This window comes from Ursus maritimus, unplaced genomic scaffold (assembly GCF_017311325.1).
Source record: "Ursus maritimus isolate PB19 unplaced genomic scaffold, ASM1731132v1 scaffold_6, whole genome shotgun sequence".
Taxonomy (NCBI): Eukaryota; Metazoa; Chordata; class Mammalia; order Carnivora; family Ursidae; genus Ursus; species Ursus maritimus.
In genome coordinates, this window is record NW_024426774.1 from 80,615,295 (window position 1) to 80,636,861 (window position 21,567).

Here is a 21,567-nt window from a genome sequence, read left to right on the forward strand (position 1 = left end):
TAAAAAATCTTTTAAAAAAATAAAAAAATAAAAAAAATAAAGATGCTAGGCAATGTCTAAGAGAAAAGGGAATGAGACAGTGTCAAGTGCAAAGGAAAGAAAACCCAAAATGGTTGAAGTCCTGGGAATAGTCTCTGTAAGAAAATGCAAAAAAGAATCTTGATTTAATTAGCTTAAAGAAGGGCAACTGGAAGAGAGCTTTATAACACTGTTCAGGTATGCATTGGGATATGAGCAGCTGTTTTTCTGAGGACAGGAAAAGAATTACAGTGCACCAGGGGAGATTCAAGGTAGCCATGAGCAAAAACGGCCCATCTGCAAGGCTGTAGACATGACGTGTACACTAAGGACTCTTAGAAAATCAGACTCAGATCATTGAAAACATGACTCTCTCCTAGAATTATTTGACTTTTGTCCCACATGGGAGCAAAATGAGAACTGTCTCCAAGTGTCACTTTGGCCCTGTAATTCGGATCTCAAGATGAGAGAAAGAACAGTAAGGAAGGAGATAGAGGTCGCTCTCCAGAGGAAAGAATGCCTTCTTCATTTGTAAGTGCAATCAAAGATGCCACCAATAGATTTTTCATAACAGCAAACATTTTGTAATTTTGTCAGCACCCCTAACATACGATGAACCTCATTTTATGAGGAAGGTGGCCTTTGGGAGGAGACTGAAAAAAGCATAGCTATAAAAGTCAGAAGCCTTGGCTCTGAACCTACATTCCGCCATGTTTTTGTTGACTGGTTAATTACCTTAATCCTTCTGAGTTTCAGGTTGCCTGTCGTAAAATGTGGATGATAGTATCAACAACACAAGGGTGTTGCAAGGATCCTAAGAGCTAATAAAGGAGAAATTACTTTGCAGACCATAAAGTGCATTGGAATGCTGTTTTTGGGGTGATCTGAGAAACAGTAAGGGGCGCAGGGCTACCCATCACCGGAAGCTGTGCTTCCGCAGTTGGAATTTCTAGCATTAGTACAGGCCTGGGCTGTATCCTGGACCTCAGGTGATGAAAGTTCAATCAATTAGATTCTGCTAAGACGTATTATGAACATCAGTTGGTACAAGACCCTTCTCTTATTTTATGATTTTGCCTTCGACCCTATTCTCAACCCCCTCCTGATGTCCGCCACCCCACATTTGGTAAATATCCCTGATATGCGTAAGTCTTTGAAATGCAGTATTTTGTGTGTGTGTGCAATATTGTGCTTCAGGTCTTGCTCTGTGTTTTACTCAACACTATGTGTTTTGTTCATTCTATCCATTTATAATTATGTACCTCGAGTGACTCCTATCCCAGTAATTCTTTTTTAATTAGATTCTTGACATAGCTAATAAACTTTTTATTTTACCAATTAAGGATATAGGACAAACAAATGTCTACCATCTACTCTTCCTATCATTTCATCAAGAAAAAAAAAAGGCATTTTAGCATCAAAACCTTCTCAAGGACAGACTTTCAAGCTGAAGAAGAGCTTTTACGTTGAGTACATTTCGTTCATCCAGATGTGCTCTTGCTTGTGGACCAGTGAAGCTTTATCACAGGCTGGGAACCGGACAACATTGGAGCTCAGCGAAAATGGGCCGTAGCTTTTAATTGTACGGTAATGCTGTAGACTTTGGGGGTCCAGAGCCGGTTTCATGGGCAGCTCCGAAGTCCCCACACTTGGAAGGGCCCTGTGCTTGGTTGAACGCACTCCTGGCACCGCTTTTAAATTCTTAATAATTTATAAATACAAGGTCCCGCATCTTCATTTTGCTCTGGGCCTCTGTCCTGTGCAGGTCAGACAGTCTCTGTCACAGGCACTTGCCTCTGTCACTGCAGCACAGACACAGCTAGAGGCCACAGGTAAACACATAGAAGTGGCCGTGTTCTATTCTCATTTCCCTTCTTGTTCTTATTTTCCTCTGGCGAGGCCTCTAGCCCCATTCTGATGCCAGGTTATTTACATATTCCAATTCTTCAGTCAATCTGGGAATTTTCCAGAATATGTAGCAGGGGAACGTGGAAGACCATGGATTAGCTCCCCTTTTCCTCCTTTCAAAGTAGTCTTTTTGGCTAAAATGAGCAACTGTTTTCCATAAACCAGAACATAGCCCGCTAGCAATTCCTGTGAACTCTTCATGTAAGATTTCATATAAGATTTCAGAGATTTAGTGTGAAGGTATGAAGTGTTATCAAATTTCCCCACTGCTTGCTGGTAAGAGGTCCAAAAGCTCATACCTTCTCCAGGCGAATATAGTTGCTTCTGCGACACAAGTACACCTCCAACCTCAGGCCATCAGAGGTTCGCATATGTTTCCCATGGCATCAACCTTCTCTTCTGTTCATCATTAAAAATCATGTGACAATTGGCTTCTTATCTAGTGTCAGTTTTATGGTAAATACATTTTTCCCCTTTAGTTTCTTTTTTGATATAAACCTTCAGATCATAGGCTTTGTATCCCAGCTACCTCTGAGGGTCTAAAAAAATCTGTGAATATTCTACAAAGAAAAAAATATCCACTTGTGCACACACACACACACACACACACACACACACATTTCTGGAGTTTATAGATCCTCTGAGGGCCGAGGCACAACCACTAAACATCTATCTATGAGAGCAGATTAAGAATGCCTATCCGAGGGCTTTCAAAAGCTTTACTATTCAAGGTATCAGAATCACAAACCCATCTATTCTGGCCAGAGCAACCTGGAAGAACAGGTACATTTTTAAAAGTATGAATTAGCTAATGTGAATTCCTAGAATCTTCCAGTCCTCTTAGGCTATGGGATGATGAATGAATGCCTCGTAGAAAAAAAGCACTTCAGCCATCCATTAAGATGGCTTTGCTTTCCCTCAGTGACGAGACCTATATGGATGGTTCTTCCGGTTACTTTCAGGGTAGTGAGTTTTGCTTCAGAAACTGTGATGGATGTGGCTGTGCCTCCATGCACACATCATTAGTCTGTGGCGGGTAAGCTCAGATGGTCGGAGCTTCGTGCTAATGAGGCGAAGGTTAGGGGTTCAGTGCCCATGTGGGCCACTTAGCTTTTGTCTTATTCATGTCCCCAGACTACTCCCAACACGGGCCACCTGTCTTGAAAATGTATGTCTATGGTCAGAAGGAGGAGCCACGTAAAAGGGTCTGGATAGATTGCTGCAAATCTATTGTGACTCTGGGACATCAACCCCTTTATGAGCTCCTGGTGGTTTATGAGGAAACTCACTTTTATTTAAAAAAGACAGCAAGCATAATATTCAAGACAGGCATGGCCTGTGCATTTTGTGAAGAACTGGTTAAACAGTCACTGAATTTTATGTCCTTGGAAAATACGTAATTGAATGGCGATACGTTAGACAAAATGGTGGTGAGGTGCCCTTCCCTTCAAGTAAACTACATGTAAATATTTACCTACGTATCAAAAGGTAAGCATTCACTTTGCAGAAAATTCATTTCACAAAAAGCAAGCACAGATGTTCTTGAGTTATTTAATTGGCAGACCCTCAATTAACTGTTACTGAAATAATAGTTAAATTGAACCAAACTTCTCAGTCTCATTTTTTTTTTCTAGAACAAAGCATATGTTTGTGTCCAAACTGTTCTCACTCACTGTGGGTAAAGGCACTAAGATCCCACATAAGCCGAAGGTCAAGAAAAGAGCCTCAGGTACTCCCTGAACCCAGACTTTTCTTCTCCTGGACCCACATGAAGTCAAATGGTGTTGTTTTAGCTGTCCCTTCCCCGTTCTCATGACCACCTCTTCAGCTCAAACTCTGGTTCTCTCTTTACTGCCTGGCTAGAGCACACAGCTAACCAGTCTTTCATTCTTCCCCAACACTAAGCATGAGTTATTGGAGTTAGTTCCAGAACACAAATGCCTGCTTCAAAACCCAAACCTACTATTTACAAGCTGTGCGACTTTTCACCTGTGCCTTAGTTTTTTGGGTTTGCTTGTTTGTTTTACCTAGAAACTGAAGATAATGATAACTGGCTCATGGGATTGTGTGAAGACATAAATCAGTTAATTTATAATATGCTTTTCAACAGGGGCACCTGGCTGGCCCAGTCAGTAGAGCAAGTGCCTCTTGATCTTTGGGTTGGGAGTTCCAGCTCCACATTGAGTGTAGAGATTACTTAAAATAAATAAATAAAATGTTTTTTAAAAAATGCTTTCAACCATTTCCTGATACATTGGCAGTTACTAAGTGTTAACTGCAATTATTATTATTATTATTATTATTATTATTATTATTATTATCATTATCATCATTACCAGCATACTTCTATTAATCATCATCATCATTTCTATACGTATGGCATGGACTCTGTAGGCAGACCATTAAGGTTTAAATACTACTGCAAAACTTCCCCAACAAGTTACTTTGGACAAGTTTATCTATCCTCTAATTGGGTTTCCTCATCAGCAAAAAAGGTTTGCTCACATGGAGTTAACGATAATATCCATGCAATAGGATTGGTGAGGATTAAATTAGATATTGCAGCAAAGTGCTTAGGACAATGCCCGGCACACTGTGAGTGATTGGCAAATGCAGTCAAGTGCGTAAGAGCTGAATCATTGATTAAAAGCAATTCCTACATCACTCCTCTACTTAAAGTCATATTACATGACTTCCTCATCAAACGAAGCCATTCTTTCCAACTTCTTGGAAAACAAAAAACTTTTTAACATAAAAAAAAATTCAATGACCATCACACAGCAGCTCTAAATAGTCTAAATATCTGTGTGATACTTCAGCAATATGCACACCCAGCTAATGGGGGGAGTTCTTCTCCTGATATGAACATATGAAAAAGATATATTGAGTTCTAATGCACAAATTCAAAAGAACAAAAGGAACTTTCCAAGTATGAGGAACTGGACACTCAGTGTAAAACTAGAACAGACCCCATCACTGCTTGCTGGAGTATATTTCCCAAAAAAGATCCTAGGGTTTGGGACTGGGACCACAACACCCAAATGGGACAAGTGGGGAAACCTTTCACCTGCATGGGGTCAAGAGCTGGAATAAGCCATTTTGGTAAAGCCTGGAGTTCTGAAGGGTTACCTAGGCCATGAAAAAAATTAAAACTCCGTTCGCTAACCTGAAGAAACAGCAATGCAACTTTCCATCTCCTTTCAGCAATGGGAGAGAAAAAAATCTCCTGCAAGAAATGAAGACCTCAGGCTTGTGTCATGAGTGTATGTGGGGTCCAAATTTATATCATTATCCATGTACTGTGGGAAAGCCAGACTAAAACACTAACATGAAAATTTAATCTGTAATATGAAATACCAAGAAACCTGGAGGAAAAAAAAAAAAAGAAGAAGAAAAGAAAACTTCTTTGTAGGAACAGTTACACAACCCAGAAGGCATATGGACTCGCCCCCAACACACACACACTCTCAAAAAAAGACCCCATCAAAACACAAGAGAAAAAAGGTATTACATAAAATGGCTAAATGGGTACGAAAACAAGATTCAACAATATGCTGCCTCCAAGAGACTCATGTTAGCCTTAAACTAGAGTGAAACTGAATGAAGGGATGGGAAGAGACATTTCAAATGATGGTCACCGAATAAAACAGAGGGTAGCTACGCTTGCATGAGACAAAATAGACTTTGAACTAAAAATGGTAAAGAGAGACAAAGAAGGTCATTACATAGTGAGAAAGGAGTAAGTATATCAAGAAGATATAATGATTATAAAGATTTATGTCCCCAATATTGGAGCACCTAAATATGTAAAGCAAAAATTAACAGAGCTAAAAGGAGAAATAAACAGTAATACAGTATTTGTTGGAGACTTTCATATTCCACTCTCAACAATGACTGGATCATCCAGCCAGAGAGTCAGCAGACTTAAAAAACACTGTAGACCAAATGGATCAAATAGCTATATATAGAATATCTTATCCAACAAGAGCAGAATACACATTCTTCTCAAGTGCACATGCAACGTTGTCTAGGATAGACCATATGTTAGACCACAAAACAAGTCTAAGGAAATGCAAGAAGACTAAAATCATACAGAGTATCTTCTCTGACCCAATGGCAGGAAACTAGAAATCAGTGACAGGAAGAAATCTCGAAAATTCACAACACACGCAAATTCAACAACATTCTCCTGATCAACCAATGAATCAAAGAAGAAGTTAAAGGGGAAATTAAAAAGTTTCTTGAGACAAATGAAGATGGAAACACAACATAGAGGAACTTGTGGGATGCAGCAAAAGCAGTTCTAAGAGGGAAGTTCATAGCCATAAACACCTACCTTAAGAGGCAAGGAGGACCCCAAATAAGAGACCGAACTCAATGCCTTAAGGAACTAGAAAAAGAAGAACAAACGGAGACCAAAGTTAGCGGAAGAAAGGAAATAATAAAGAATAGAGCAAAACTAAATAAAATAGAGAACAGGAGAATGATAGACAAAATCAACCAATCTAAGAGTTTGTTCTTTGAAAAGTTAAATAAAATTGACAAACCCGTAGCTAGACTAACCAAAGCAAAAAGAGAATAGAATTAATTCTGATAGTTAATAGAATGAAAGAAAAGAAATAATTATCTTAATAGATATAGAAAAACATTCAACAAAATTCAACATCCATTCATGATAAAAACTCAACAAATTAGGCATAGAAAGAACATGTCTCAATATAATAAAGGCCATATATGACAAGCCTACAGCTAACTTCATAATCAATGGAGAAAGGATAAAATCTTTTCCTCTACCATCAGGAGCAAGACAAGGGTGCCCACTTTTACCATACTACTTAACATAGTACTAGAAGTCTTATCCAGAGGCAAGAAAAAATAAAAGGTATCAGAATTGGAAAGGAAGAAGTAAAATTGTCTCCATTTGCAGATGACATGATTTTATACACAGGAAATTCTAAAAACTCAACAAAAGAGCTGTTAGATCTAATTATTGAATTCAGTAGCTACAGCATACAAAATTAATATACAAAAATCGGTAGCTTTCTTAGACAATAATAATAAAATTTCTGAAAAAGAAATAAATTGACCTCATATACAAAAGATCAAAACAATAAAATATGTAAGAATAAATTTAACTAAGGAGATGAAAGAGCTCTGTTCTGAAAACTGTTAAGATTTTGATGAAAGAAATTGAAGAAGACCAAATAAATGGAAAGGTATTCCATGCTTAGAGATTGCAATAATTGATATTGTTAAAATGTCAATAGCACTGAAAGCCATCTATATATTCAATGCAATGTCAAGAGTCTAATGGCATTTTTTTTAAGATTTATTTATGCATTTTAGAGAGAGAAGGTGTGCTCAAGCTGGGGGAGAGGCAGAGGGAGAGGGGAAGAATCTCATACAGACTCCCTGCTGAGCACACAGCCCAACGTGGGGCTCGATCCCAGGATCCTGAGATCATAACCTGAGCCAAAATCAAGAGTGGGCCACTTAACTGACTGAGCCACACAGGCACCCCTCCAATACCACTTTTTACAGAAGCAGAAAATACAATTTGAAAATTTATATGAAATCACAAAAGATCCCAAATAGCCAAGAAAATCCTGAGAAAGCAAAGCAAAGCAAGATGTGTCACACTTCCTGAATTCATGTTATTTTATAAAACTATAGTCATCAAAAACATTATGGTACTGTAATAAAAAGAGACAAACTGACCAATGGAACACAGTCAAGAACCCAGAAATAAACCCAAGCCTATACAGTCAACTAACACTTGACAAGAGAACCAGGAATATTTGATGGACAAAGGACAGTCTTTCCAATAAACAGGTGCTGGGATCATTGGACATTCCCAGGTCAAACAATGAAACTGGACCCAAATCTTACACCACTCAAAAACTTAACTCGAAATGGATAAAAGACTTAAATATAAGCTGAAACCAAAAACTCCCAGAACAAAACTCCCTGATACAGGTTTTGGTGATGATTTGGGGGATATGACACCTCAAACACAAGCAACAAAACCAATAAACAAATGGGACTACGTTATACTAAGAAAGTCCTGCACAGCGAAGAAAACCATCAACAAAGTAAAGAGACACCCTATGGAATGGACAAAAATATTTTCAAAACATATATCTGATAAAGGGTTAATATCCAAAACATACGAAGAACTCCTACAACTCAAATAATAAAGAAACACTATTAGCAAATGGGCAAAGGACCTGAAGAGACATTTCTCCAAAGAACACACACAGATGGCCAAGAGGCATGTGAAAAGCTGCTCAACATCTCTTATCATCAGGGAAATGCCAGTTAAAACCAGCATGAGGTATTGCCCCACGCCATCATCAAAAAGATAAGATGGTAAGGATGTGGAGAAAAGGGAACCCTTGTGCACTGCTGGTGTGATTGTAAATGGCAGTGCGGCCACTGGGGGAAAACCTTACGGCACATCCTCTATGATCCAGCAATTCCACTTCTGAGAATCTACGCGAAGGCAATTAAAACAGTAATTCAAAGAGATAGCTGCATCCCCATGTTCATAGCAGCACAATTTACAATAATCAAAGTCTCGAAAACCACCTGAGTGTCCCGTGATGGATGAACGGATAAAGAAGTTGTGGTATGTACATTCAATGCAATAGTATTCAACCATAACAAAGCAAGGAAATCTCACGTTTGCAACAACATGGGTGGACCTCGAGGGCATTATGCTGAGTGAAATAAGTCAGACAGAGACAAATACAGTAAGATCTCACTTATCGGTGAAATGTGGGGGGTGGGGGGAGATGACTCATAGAAAAAGAGATCAGACTTGCGGTTACCAGAGGTGGGGAGTGGGAGGAAGGGGAATTGCCAGGCAGGTGGTCAAAAAGGTAGGAACTTCCAGCTATAAGATAAGTAAGTACCAGGGAGATAACACATGACATCCAAATCTGTCCCTAAGAAAGTTAAGAGAGGAAGTCCTGAACATTCTCATCATAAAGAGAAAACATCGTTTTCTTCTCTTCTTCTTTCTTTGCTTTTTATTGGACCTATACAAGCAGATGGATGTTAGTGGTATTATCACCTATTGTGATAATCACCTCACGGTACGTGTACGTCACACCGTCATGCCTTCAACTTACGCAGAGATGCATGTCAATTATTTCTTGATAAAACTGGAAAAAATGTTTAAAACACAAACCACAACAAAAGAAAATGCCCCCAAAACGCAAACCACAAAATACTATTTATTGTCAGGGGGAAAAAAAAAGTGAAAGAAGAAAGAGATGAGGGAAAACGAACTTTCCTCCCTTAGCCTCCGAATGTCAGCAGGAGCTGGGAAGGAATCTTTTATAACACAGATAATTCAGAGCAAAAAATCTCCCGTCAGGACAGGGACAGCCTCCGGGCTGAACAGAGCAACGAGTTCACCTCACCTCCATGGCCTTGCTGCTCCACAGGTGAATGCGGCCTGAAATAAAGGTATAAATTATCAGCACAGCGCATGGGGGCTTAGCCTGCCGGTGCCCTCCATTAACCTTAGACCCTCCTCTGCCTACAATCACCATGTGGAAAAAAGGTCCCCCGAGTGGCCTGGCAGAAGGTAACGCAAATGTTTCACCGACTTTTGAATTAAGAAAGAAAAAAAAAAATCCTAACTGTGACATAGAAAAGACATAGCAATTTAGGGTTCGGTTGTTTCCTATGGAAGGTGTATGGGATGTGTGTGTGTGTGTGTGTGTGTGTGTGTGTGTGTGTTTATCCCTCCTCTATTTTTCCCCTTAAAAAAAAATAATTGTTAAGTTTTTCAACATTGTGGCCTTAGGAGGTAATTTGCTAAATAGGACAAAATTAGCTGATTTTTGGACCATTTAAAAGAACATTTCTTTTGAAAGCATATAAAATGTATTAAAGCAATCTTCGAAGTCTTTACCCCTGCTTGAGATTTTAATTTACTCCAAGCTAATAAATTATCCCCCTTCTCAGGAGCTATTGAAAAATTTCAGTTAAATCCTTTTTAAATTTTAATGTGTTCAATTGAATCCCGAGCAATTTAGACACACACACTCACAGCTTGGGGTGGTCAACTCACCAAGGCTAGACTGAAAAGGGGTCAGATTAACGCGGACCCCTCCGCCCCCTGGGATTACCAAGGTGGTATTAACGAAGGCGATTTCTCCCCCCACATACAGGTCTGATTGTTGGATAATTACTTTTCCACAACAGCATTTAACAAATGCCCCATTTGAAGGCCAAGACCATTTTCTCTCCAGCTGGAGGAAGCGGCAGTAAAGGCCGGAGGAGGTGGAGGTGGGGAAGTGAGGGCCGGGGCGAGCGGGAAGCCGGGTGGCTCTGATCAGAGACCCGAGCGGTGCCTTGGATCTGGGTCCCTTTGGTTGCAGAGTTTGCCCGAGCACAAAGGCTCACTTCATCTCAGGCAGGGCTCTGCATTACTTCTGCACACTTATCAGAAATATTTTTTCAGACTATCAATTATTATATTTGAACATTGCATCCCGGCTCTGGGGAGCCCTTAGCAAGCTGTAGCAAAAATCAATCCAGTTTTACAACTTTTACCTTGGCAGGGCTCCAGGTCTATATCTACGTTACCCGGTAATTTAAAGATGCCATATCTCTTTCAGTGGCACGGAGATATTCCGAAGTATGACATGTCCTTGATAATAACAATCATTTTTTTAAGTTTGCACTGTTTAGCCTGGCTAGGGTTAACTCTGGTGGAAGTTGCAAGTGTCACCTCAGTCATTCCACCTTGTCAATAATACTCATTACAGCAGGGCTTAGCAATACTAATTGTTTTGTTTCCCGTTGCTTCTCCTTTCCATCTTGTCCGTTATATACGGAGGCAGCCACGAGCGCTAATTTTATTTGATCAGGTGGGAGAACCTATTGCGCTTCGTAAATCACAGATTGGGACTCGAGTCTGAGCCCCCTTTGGACCCAACTCAAAGTCTGAGCTGAGATGCGAACGGAGGACCCCTCTACAGCCTGTCTCGTTCATTTGCACAGCGGCAGGTGGTCCTGGGCACAGAGCGCCCACTGCCCGTTAGCTGAGCGCACGTTCGTGTGGATCAAAGGGCAGACCCTGTGGCCGGCGCTGTGAGCCCAGGCTGTGTACCGAGAGCCAGGGTGGCGTGATTTACGAGGATACAGTGGTGTTGCTCAGAGAAACGTTTACTACCTCGCAAAAGCCAGGAAATTTGGGCCGCAGCTGCTGTTCTCAGATACGCCAGAGTTGGCGTAAATGGCAGAAGCGGTTGGCAAATTCCAGGCTTTAGAGCATCTGTGAAGGAACAGAGATAAAGGAGGACTTACCTTATAGCTGCATTCTCCACTGAACGTGGAGGGGTTTGAGAAGCAACCAGCATCTCGATCTCTCTAGCGAATGGGCGTGGAGAGATAATAAACCGGTGAGCAGATACGGCTGGGTTTCAGATTTCTTATTCTGCACATGTCGTTCCAAATGTGCTTGATCTGGTTTCGCACCTCCGGTTTCTGGAAGTTCCCTCAGAGCATTTGACCAGAGGCTGCCTGGACCTTCTTCCTCTGCTTGAGCAGGTCTCCTTGGAATGTTTTGGTAGCTACAGTTGCTGTGAAATCAAAATTGAACAGACATTAAGTAAAAGATAAATACTCGGAACCTGAAATTAAAAAAAAAGAAAGAAAGAAAAACATACACACAGCAAAGTATGAAGTGGACCGTTCTCCCGTCTATCATGCCTTCCTTCCTTTCTCCATCTAGCCATTCTTGTTCTCAGTTATAACCGGTGGTAATACCAGGTGAAAAAGATAAAGTAAGTTCATGAATAGGATTTCTACTTTCATGTCAGAGGGATTTAAGATTTTGTCGTTGTTGTTGTTTTGTTTTGCCTTTGGCCTTTTATGGGATTTTTTTCCACTTTTATTTTACAATAATTACAGATTCACAGGAAATTGCAGAGAAAGCACAGCAATCTGGTGTATCCTTCATCCGGTTTCCCCCACTGTTTACCCCTTATCACAATATTTATATTATAATTATAGCCATACCACAATATCAAAACCAGGAAGCTGACATTGGTATTATATATAGTACACACACACACACACACACACACACACGCACACACATTGGTACTATATACATATATATGTACTAATATAGAGAGATATAATTATATATGCAGTTCCATGTCATTTTATCACGTTACACATTCCATACTCGTATAATCACAATCAAGATAGAGAACTATCCCATCGCCACCCTCCTGCTGCCCCTTGACTATCGCACACATCTGCTCTTCTCCCCCGCCAGCCCTAAATCCTGACAACCTCTAATTCGTGTTTCATCTCTATCACATTGTCATGGCGTGAATATTATATAACGGGATCATGCAAAAGATGATGATATTGTGACCTTGGCTTTTTTCCACTCAGCAAAATGCTCCGGAAATCCACCCAAGTCGTTGTATGTATCAATAGTCCGTTCTTTTCCACGTAGCAGTAACCCATGATATGGAATTATTACAGTTTCCTTAAACATTCCGTTATCGAGGGGCATTTTGGCTGTTTTTAGTCCTGGGATATCACAAACATGGCTGTCATGAACAATGATGTGTAGTTTTGTATGGACACTAATTCTCATTTCTCTGGAATAAATGCCTAGGGGTGGCACTGCTCGGTCATATGGTAAGCGGACTTTCATTTTTTAATAGACTGCCAATTTTCGCAGTGGCTGCATCATGTCACATTTTACATTACACCACCAATGTGTGAGGGCTCCAGCTTCTCGGCATCCTTATGAGCATTTGATATTTTCATGCCTTTTATTTTAGCTGTTGTACTAAGTGTATAGAGAAATCTCATTAGAGTACTTACTTATATTTCTCCAATGGCTAAGAATACTGAACATCTTTGCGTGGGCTTATTTGCCATCCGTTTATCCTGTTTGGTGAAATGAGACTTCATGACTTCATCCCATTTGATAACTGGTTGGTTTGTTTTTTGTTTAATATTGAATTTTAAGAGTAGCCACCATGACCAAGTCCAGTTTATTGCAAGAATATGAGACCCATTCAATATTCCAAGGTTAATTAATGTAATCCACCATATAAATAGGCTACAGAGGAAAAAACTACAAGATTGTATCAATTTTTGCAGAAAAATTTTTAAACAATTCCAACATTGCGTGTCACACAAACCTCCAGAAAAAAAGAGGAATAAAGGACATCCTCATCTTGATAAACATTTTTAAAACCTACAACTAATATCACACTTAGTGGTGAAGGGCTGAATGCTTTTCCCCCTAAGATTCCTAACAAGGCAAGACTATCTGATCCGTCATTGTACTGGGAGCCCAGCCAGCACAAAAAGGCAAGAAAAAGAAAGAAAATGCATGCAGATCAGAAAGGAAAAAATAAAACTGCTCCTATTTGCAGATGACATAATGGTCTACATATTTCGTATTCTCATGGGATGTACAAAACCACTTTTAGAGCTAGGAGGTAAATTCAGCAAGGCCATGTGTTGTATGTTTATCTTATCTTTCATTTGATCTTTTTAAAGCATCAACGTTTCAATAATCTATTCTTCTGTTTTCAGTTTCATTTATTTCTGTCATCTTTAGCATTTCCATTCTTCTGCTGCTTTGAGGTTTATGCCTTTTTTTTTTTTTTTTTTTTGGATTCTTGAGGTGGAAGCTTAGTCTCTTGGTTTGAGATATTTTTTTCTCTTCTCTAACGTCATTACTTAATGCTATAAATTTCCCTCTTGGCACTGTTTTAGCTGTTTCCCACAAATGTGGTTGTGCTGTATTTTAATATTCATTTGATTCAATGTGTTTGTTTTTTAGTTTTCTTTGCGATTTCCTCTTTGAGCCACGAGTCATGTGACACATATTGTGTAATTTCCAGCCGTTTGTAGATTTGAGCATTATCTTTCTGTTATTAATTTCTGGTTTGACTTCCTTGTGGGCAGAGAACACGCTCCTTATGATTTCGGTTCTTGGAAATTTTTGAGATTTGCTTTATGGCCAGTATATGGTTTCCCTTCTACATGTGCCATGGGCACTTGAAAAATATACGTATCCCGCTATTGTTGTGTGAAGTGTTCTGTAAATGCAATTGGATCCTTTTCATTGATGGTTTTGTTCAGTTATTCCACATTGTTTCTAATTTTCTGAATAGTTCTAAAAATTGTCCACAGCAGGTTTCGAAGTCTCTGGCTATAATCATGAATGTGTATTAGGCAACTCTGTTTTTTGATATGTATGCATTTAATACTGTCATGTCTCTTCTTGGTGGATTGATAGTTAATCATTTTAGTCATGATGTAATAATGTCCCTCTCCCTGGTCAGTTTTCTTACTCTGAAATCTACTTATCTGATGATTAGTGTATCCACTCATACATTTTTTGTTGTTGCTGTTGAAGTTTGCATGGCATATCTTTTCCACCCTTTTAATTCAGCTTCTATATATCATTATATTTGATGTGTTTCCTAGGAGAAGCATAGAAGAAGTTGGGTTATGTTTTTATAAGAATGCCAACTTCTCTTTTAATTTGGGTATTTAGATCATAGACATTTAACATATTTACTGGTTAATCTTCAGTCTGCCATTTTATGTTTCATTTTATGTTTATTCTCTGTGTCTTGTTTCTCTGTTTTCTTTTTCCTGCCCTTTGATGGATTACCTGAACATTTTTGCAAGAATTCCATTTTGGTTTGTCCGGAGTGATTTCAGGTGTCTTGTGTGGTTATCACTTTTTTTAGTGGATGCATTGGATCCTACTGTATATTTAACTTACCAAAGCCTTTCTGTAACTCCAATGATACAAATGTTATGTATTTTATTGTGGTTGCACACGTCTCCAAGACTCTGGATTTTGGGGGTTTTCCTTTTCGCAATCTATTTTTCTTTCTGTTTTTCAGCTTGAGTCATGTCTATTTATCTATTTTTAAGGTCAATAAACTTCCCTCTGTCCATCTGCTATTGAGTTTAACTCTACCCATTGGGCTTTTTATTTAAGTTATTGCATTTTTCATTCTGAAATATCCATTTGGTTCTTCTTTATATCTTCCCTTCTCCCCCTTGCTGAGATTTTCTATTTTTCATTTACTTCAGGCATATTTGTAATTCTTCACTGAAGCATTTTTATGATGGCCACTTTAAAACCCTGGTCAAATAATTCTGGTATCCGTATCATCTCTGCATTAGGAAATGTTCATTCTCTTTTCTCTTTCATATTGTAATCTTTCTGGCATTTATTATAATAAGTGATCTCAGATTGAAACCTGGGAATTTTGGATATTATAAGACTCTTCTTATTTGAATCTCATGATCTCAAAGGCCTTCTCTAACACCACTTTGGTGAGTGAAGGGGGAGCACCATCTCATTTCTGTAGGTGCGTGTGGAAGTCCAGGTTCCCCACTTGACCCCCCTTAACATCTGAGGGAGGGAGGCTCATTTTTACTGCTGCAAAGGGTGGGAGTTCAGGCTTTCCACCAGGCTTCTGCTGTCACCACCTGGCTGGGAGAAACAGACCCCTCTGTTTACAGAGGCCCTCTCCCCACATGTTCTCCATGGACACCAAAGAGGTCTAGGGGAATAGCCCTGGGTCTGTTGAGTGGTGGCTCAAGTCCTGATTCTCCACCGGCCTCCTAATACCACCCAGACAGCAGGGGAAGGACACCTCCTTATCACCAGGTGTAGTCAAGGTGCTACGAGTGGTCTCCACTGACAGTGCATGGGGTAGGGGTCATCACACAGGGAAGGGAGTGTGTGTGTGAGGGGACGGCATTCATTACTCCCCAATGGATGAAAATGCTGGCTCCCCTTGGCCTTGTCTGATGCAACCGGAGCCAGGGTGGGGTTGAGGCATCCTGCTACAGCCTCACAAGGCTGACAGAAGGGATGGGGCCGCAGATTTTCTGTGGTGTCAAGAGGAGAACATTTATTGTATTAAGGATTTCTGTTGTGCTAAGCCAGGTAGACCCATCCCTTGTCTTTTGGCTTTTCTCGGGGCTTTCATGGACTGTATCCACTGGCATTTCCAGGTTGCTGGAATGCCCCCTATCCAGTCTGGGATACATGAGACAGAAAGAAAACCCAGAAGACCCAGTTGCCATGGTCCCCAGCCCAACTGCCTTCTCTCCACTTAGCAGGAGGAAAAGCACAGTTTATCTACTCCATCGTCCCGGAAGAGGAAGTCTTTTGATGTCCTCCCAAATTATTATTTAGTTTCAAGATGACTTTTTCCCATGACAGTTCTATGACTGGATTCATGAATGGACAAATGAGTTATTTTTTCAGGTACTGAACTTTACCACATAAGTAGCATTTGTGTTCATTAAAATTTGAAAGCAAATATAAACAACAAATAGTTCTGATGATAACTGCCTCATTTTAATATTTATGTAGAAGCTGCTGCATCATAAATATTGAGTTATGCTATTATCCCTGTCTATCCTGGCTTTTAATAAATGTAAAATCTGGCAAATATTACTACATCTATTCCTTAGTTAGCTTTGAACTTTAGAATCGAAAATATATTCCCTTATTAAAATTTGAAAAATGTCTATTTCTACAGATCCTATTTACCTATCTCTTTCCCATTACCAAAATATTCTCCCAGACTTGCCCTATCTTCATCATTTTTGTAAATGCAGATAAATATAAAATTATTCGCATACCTTTTAGCTATGAAAAAGCAATGAAATAAGTTGTTTCTCATCTGTTCATGGTTTACTTTTTAACTATGTAGAAAAAGAGAAGAAGCTGAAAGCTAAAGATAGGGAAAAATACAAGGGTAAGTCTGGGCTAAGGTGGATGATAGCAAGGGGAAGAAGAAGGAGAAGGAGGAGGAGGGAAAACTGGTCAGAGAGGAGTGAACGTTATAGGAGTCATGAAGAATGATTTGGTGTTGTGGTTGTGAGACCAGATTAAAACTTGTCTTGATATTGGGACCCAGAACTTAAGTATCCATCAATGGATAAATGGATAAAGAAGATGTGGAATATATACACCATCGAATACTTCTCAGCCATGAGAAAGAAGGAAATCCTGCCATTTGCACCAACATGGCTGGTCCTTGAGGGCATTATGCTAAGTGAGATATGTCGAAGGAAGACGAATCACTTATATGTGGACTCTAATAAAACTGAACTTGCAAAAACAGAGAATACAATGATGAGTACCAAGGACTGGGGAGACGTTCAAGGGTACAAATTTATAACTAGTAGATAAATACGTTCTAGGGATCTAATGCAAAACACAGTGACTGTAGTCAACAATACTGTATTGTAAATTTCAAAATTGCGAATAGACTGTTCTCAACAGGACAAAGAAATGACAGTCACCTGAAGCCAGAAAGGTGTTAGCTGACACTACTGTAGTAATCACGTTGCAATATATAAATGTATCGAACCAACTCACTGTATACCTTAAACTTATATAATGTTATATGTCAATTATATCTCAAGTTTTTAAAATTAACCAAAAAAAGTGGAATCCTTCAAATCTAAAGTTCTAAGTGATTCCATTCTTTCCCGCTAATAGCTCCAGGTTAGACCCAAAATAAAGTTTGACTCAATCTAGGGGCTCCTATTTGGGAAACCAACCTATGGATAGCTCTCAATGGTGACCTCCCCAGGGACAGAGGGACTGGCCGCCAGTTAGAACCTGGCACACTAATTGGACACGTGTCTAGCCACAAGTACATGCTGAAATCCACTGGAGCAACACTACCCTTAATGGGATCTTGGGGCCAAAACCTTCTGAAGGGCGTAGCCCCTTGTAGGTTTCAGGAGAAAACACATATTCTTAAACAGAAACACATGAGAAGCATCATTGCCAACATATATGTCCAAATGTAGTTATTCTAATCCCCAAATTCAGGAATAATATTTCAAACTTCCCTCAAATAAGGTGATCAGAGCCTGGTGATGGTAATTGCTGAGAACTGTAGAAATACATTTCAGCTCGGGGGAGCCACAATTGTTTTATCAAGGTTACAGGTGTGCTGTGCTGAGAAGGGTACCAAGGCAGGAACAGGAAGCAGAGCCCGGAGAACGGAAGTGGAGAAGCAGAACGCCACAGTATGTCATAAGCGCAAGGTCTTCCGTAGTAAGGAGAGCTGTAACTTGCAAAGTACACACATTAGGCACACTAAACTCACACCCCCATTTCTCTGATACGATTGGCGAAGGAGGGATAGTGTCACGGTGAAGGCTCTGAGGCCAAACTACACAGGTTCAAATCTAGACTCCACCATCAACCAGGCATGTGACCACGGACAATACTTAACCTGTCCGTGCATCAGTTCCCTCAAGACTAAAAGAGAACGATGAAACCATAGCAACTGCCTCAAAAACATGTGAGAATTAAATGAATTAAGTTTGGAAAGCAGACAGATAATAAGCACTACATAAATAAATACATTGTTTTTTCATTTGTTATTATTACTTCTGAGTAGTTCCCTAAGATTTTCATCATGTCTTTGGACAAAAGTATCACCGTTACTGGAAACTTTTGAGAAAGGATGGAGAAGGGGCCACAAAGCAGGGTGACAGATTTCTCCTCCAGCACCCAGGCCTCATGCAACAGCCATGGCTCCCTAGTGCTCCCAAGACCATCTTCTTGTAAAGGAACAAACCAGAGAGGTTGGGGATCAGACAAACAAGCACCAGATGCGGGAGGCTGCCCATCATGGGCCATCTGGAGATGTCTGGCCACACCCTCAGATGGTAAGGGGACAGCTGTGCCACAGAGGCGCCCTCACCCTATTCCACTGTGCTCTCCCAGGGGCGGGACGGCCTGGCATCCCTGTGCTTGCCAGACAGAGTGTGCGAGGAGCCCCAGCCTCCTGCAGTGGCAGGCCATAGACAGTCTTCTGCTTGCTTTTCTTCCCGTGTCAGACACCGAGCCCTAGCATCATAAATGAGGAAAAAGTCAATAGCATGGAGTACAGTGCTAACAAGGCCTAGGCTGAGTCTTAAGTTCACAAATGCTTTAATCAGCTTTGCTCAGACTTGGCAGACTGTTCCAAAGACCCTGGCAGCCTTGCTGCAAATGCGTTTAGGATAAGCTATAACTATCGCCAGAAAGACCACTGGTAGCTCAGACTGAGAGCTACTACCCCGAAGAGAAGCAGGTCAATGCCAAGGTGACGTGTGCCTCTATTATCCTGCAGTGTGTCATGGCTGCCTGTCCCGTCAGCTCCCTGTCAGCACACTTTGCCCTGGTCCTTGGGCTCTAAATTCATTGAATACTTGTTCCACGGAAGGCGCTGTGCTACTGTGTCTAGAGCTACGAAATCAAATAAGAAAGAGAAAAGGGCGGCGTGGGGAAGAATGGGAAGAAAGGAAGGAAGGCGGAAACAGGAAAAAGGAAGGAAAGGAGAGGAGGAGGGACAGAAGGAAATTTACTCACTCCCGTATTCCGATTACTTCGGGGTTTTTAAATATATATTATCTCACTTAATCCTTGCCCCAGCCTTACGGGTAAAAGATGTCATATCCACTTAACACAGGAGAGAGCAAGGCTCAGGTAATTCACAGTTTGGAAGAAGAGGAGAATAAAGAGGATACACAAAATTTGCAGTGTAATTTTTCTGCCTGTTGGAGTTTGAAGTGGTGATACAAGGAGCTCTGGGCTAGAATCGGAAGCCCCAGATCCTAGTGGTTCTCTGACGGATGGTCTGGGGGATCCTGGATAAGTCACAGGGTGACTCTGGTGTCTGTTCCTTGGTGTGTCAACAGCGGATTGGACTATCAGGCAACGGCCTGCAGAGACTTTAGCTCAGCCCTGCGACCTGTTAGAACAAATCAAATCTAACTGCCATCGGGAGGCTACAATCCGCAGACCACCCATCACCACCGGTCCCTATGATTTTGTAGCCTGCCACCCCCTGTCTTGGTTCCCTCCCTGAAGTCACTGAAGCTTGCCATCCCTGCACAGACCCTACAATTCAGCAGAGTAACTCCAAATGACAGATTTTTCCCCCCAATATTGGTACCAATAATTCATTTGCAGCTTTCAGATCTTGAAATACCTGCTTTATTCTGAATGGAGCCCCTGAAATAATTTATGTGCGTGATCTTTCCAAAGACCTAATTCCCTGTGCTAATGCACCAGATACTCCACTCCTGTGCACATCTGTACATTGGCCCAACTCTTTTGAACAGGCATCCAAGAAATTGGGTAAGATAAAAATAAGGGTTTAAAAATAAGAGTTTAAAAAAGGGACTGATCTCTGTACCATTATGAAACTGGTGCTACTCTTTGGTGTTAAATATTGGTCTGAGCTTTCTGGAGATAGTGAAGAAATTCTTGGAGTGGTAATAATGCTGCCTTCAACCAGATGATTGGATCTGCGGCATTCGGAGGTGAACGTAGAGGTTCCACGTGGATCCTTTAGAATCTTTCTGCTAGGTGACTAAGTAAACAGAAAAGAACACACCTGCCCATTGCCCTCCCCATTCTCCTCTTCCCTTCACGAAATGTGAGGCGTTTTGTTCACGGATGAGGGAAAACGGTCAGCAGAGCGCAGGGGCCATCTCTGAGGGTACCCCGGGCCACCACCTCACCCTCAGTGCCAACCCCGCAGCCGGGCACTCCCCCACCTGCCAGGATTCCTGTCGAGTGGGCTGACCTCCAGCTGGAAGGGCTGGCTGCAGGAAGCAGACGCCTTCCCTCCGGAAGCCTGGAACCTGTCTGCCACACTTGGAACAGTCTCAGCTGGGTGGCACTTTCTGTTTGTGTTTCGACTACTGTTAGATGTGGCTGTGGGAGCAGGAAGATGCAGATGAGGGCACTTAGCACTTCAAAGAACTGAAGGCTTCTTCTTACACTTGAGCAGCAAGGGGAAAACCAACAGAGGTGCCCAGGAGCTGGGAGGATGCTCGGTGGCGACAGTCGCCATCGCCCCCGCACAGGAGAGGGGCTGAGGCGGCCTGCAGGTGTCCTCATCAGGTAGAAAGGGATGCAGGTCACATCCGCTGTCACCCTAAGAAACTAAATGCTTTAAGAAGGGAAAAGATGAGGTGCTGGCCGCTTTTGTTATGGGGTGGTGGCGAGCACAGTGCGGAGGGGAAGAGGAGCCCCAGAGCCTGAGGAGTGGCTGAGACGGCCCAGGTGGCTCCTTGGACTCCTGACAAGGGCTTAGGCTCTGAACTGCCAAGGGCCCGGCACTCCAGCTTGCTCCCATTCCCAGACAGCCCTCTCATCTCTTCCTTTAGCTTTGTCCTCCCAAGACAGGCACTCAGCATGGGGCCTCTGTGAATCCTCCCACAGGCAATTTGGCTCCCTTAAAGAGAGGGCAGCCCAGTGAGTGACCTGATTTCAGGGGAGAGATGGCCTTTGAGGAAGAAAATATTTAAACAATAACCACCCCGGATTTGTGCTCCAATTAAAAGGTGAGGAATGCTTTTCAAAATCTTTCCAAAGAAACCCTTCGCATTCAGCCACCAAACTACACAACACCAAGTCGGTAACGTGAGAGCACAAGGAAGTGTGCAAATCCGAGACGGTGGTCACTGATGTCCGACACCATCCACACAATTGACCGAATTGCTTAATTTTTATCTGAGTATTTGATATCATGAGAATAAGGCAAAAAAACAAACTATAGGAAAATTGTATGCTCAATGGTTACA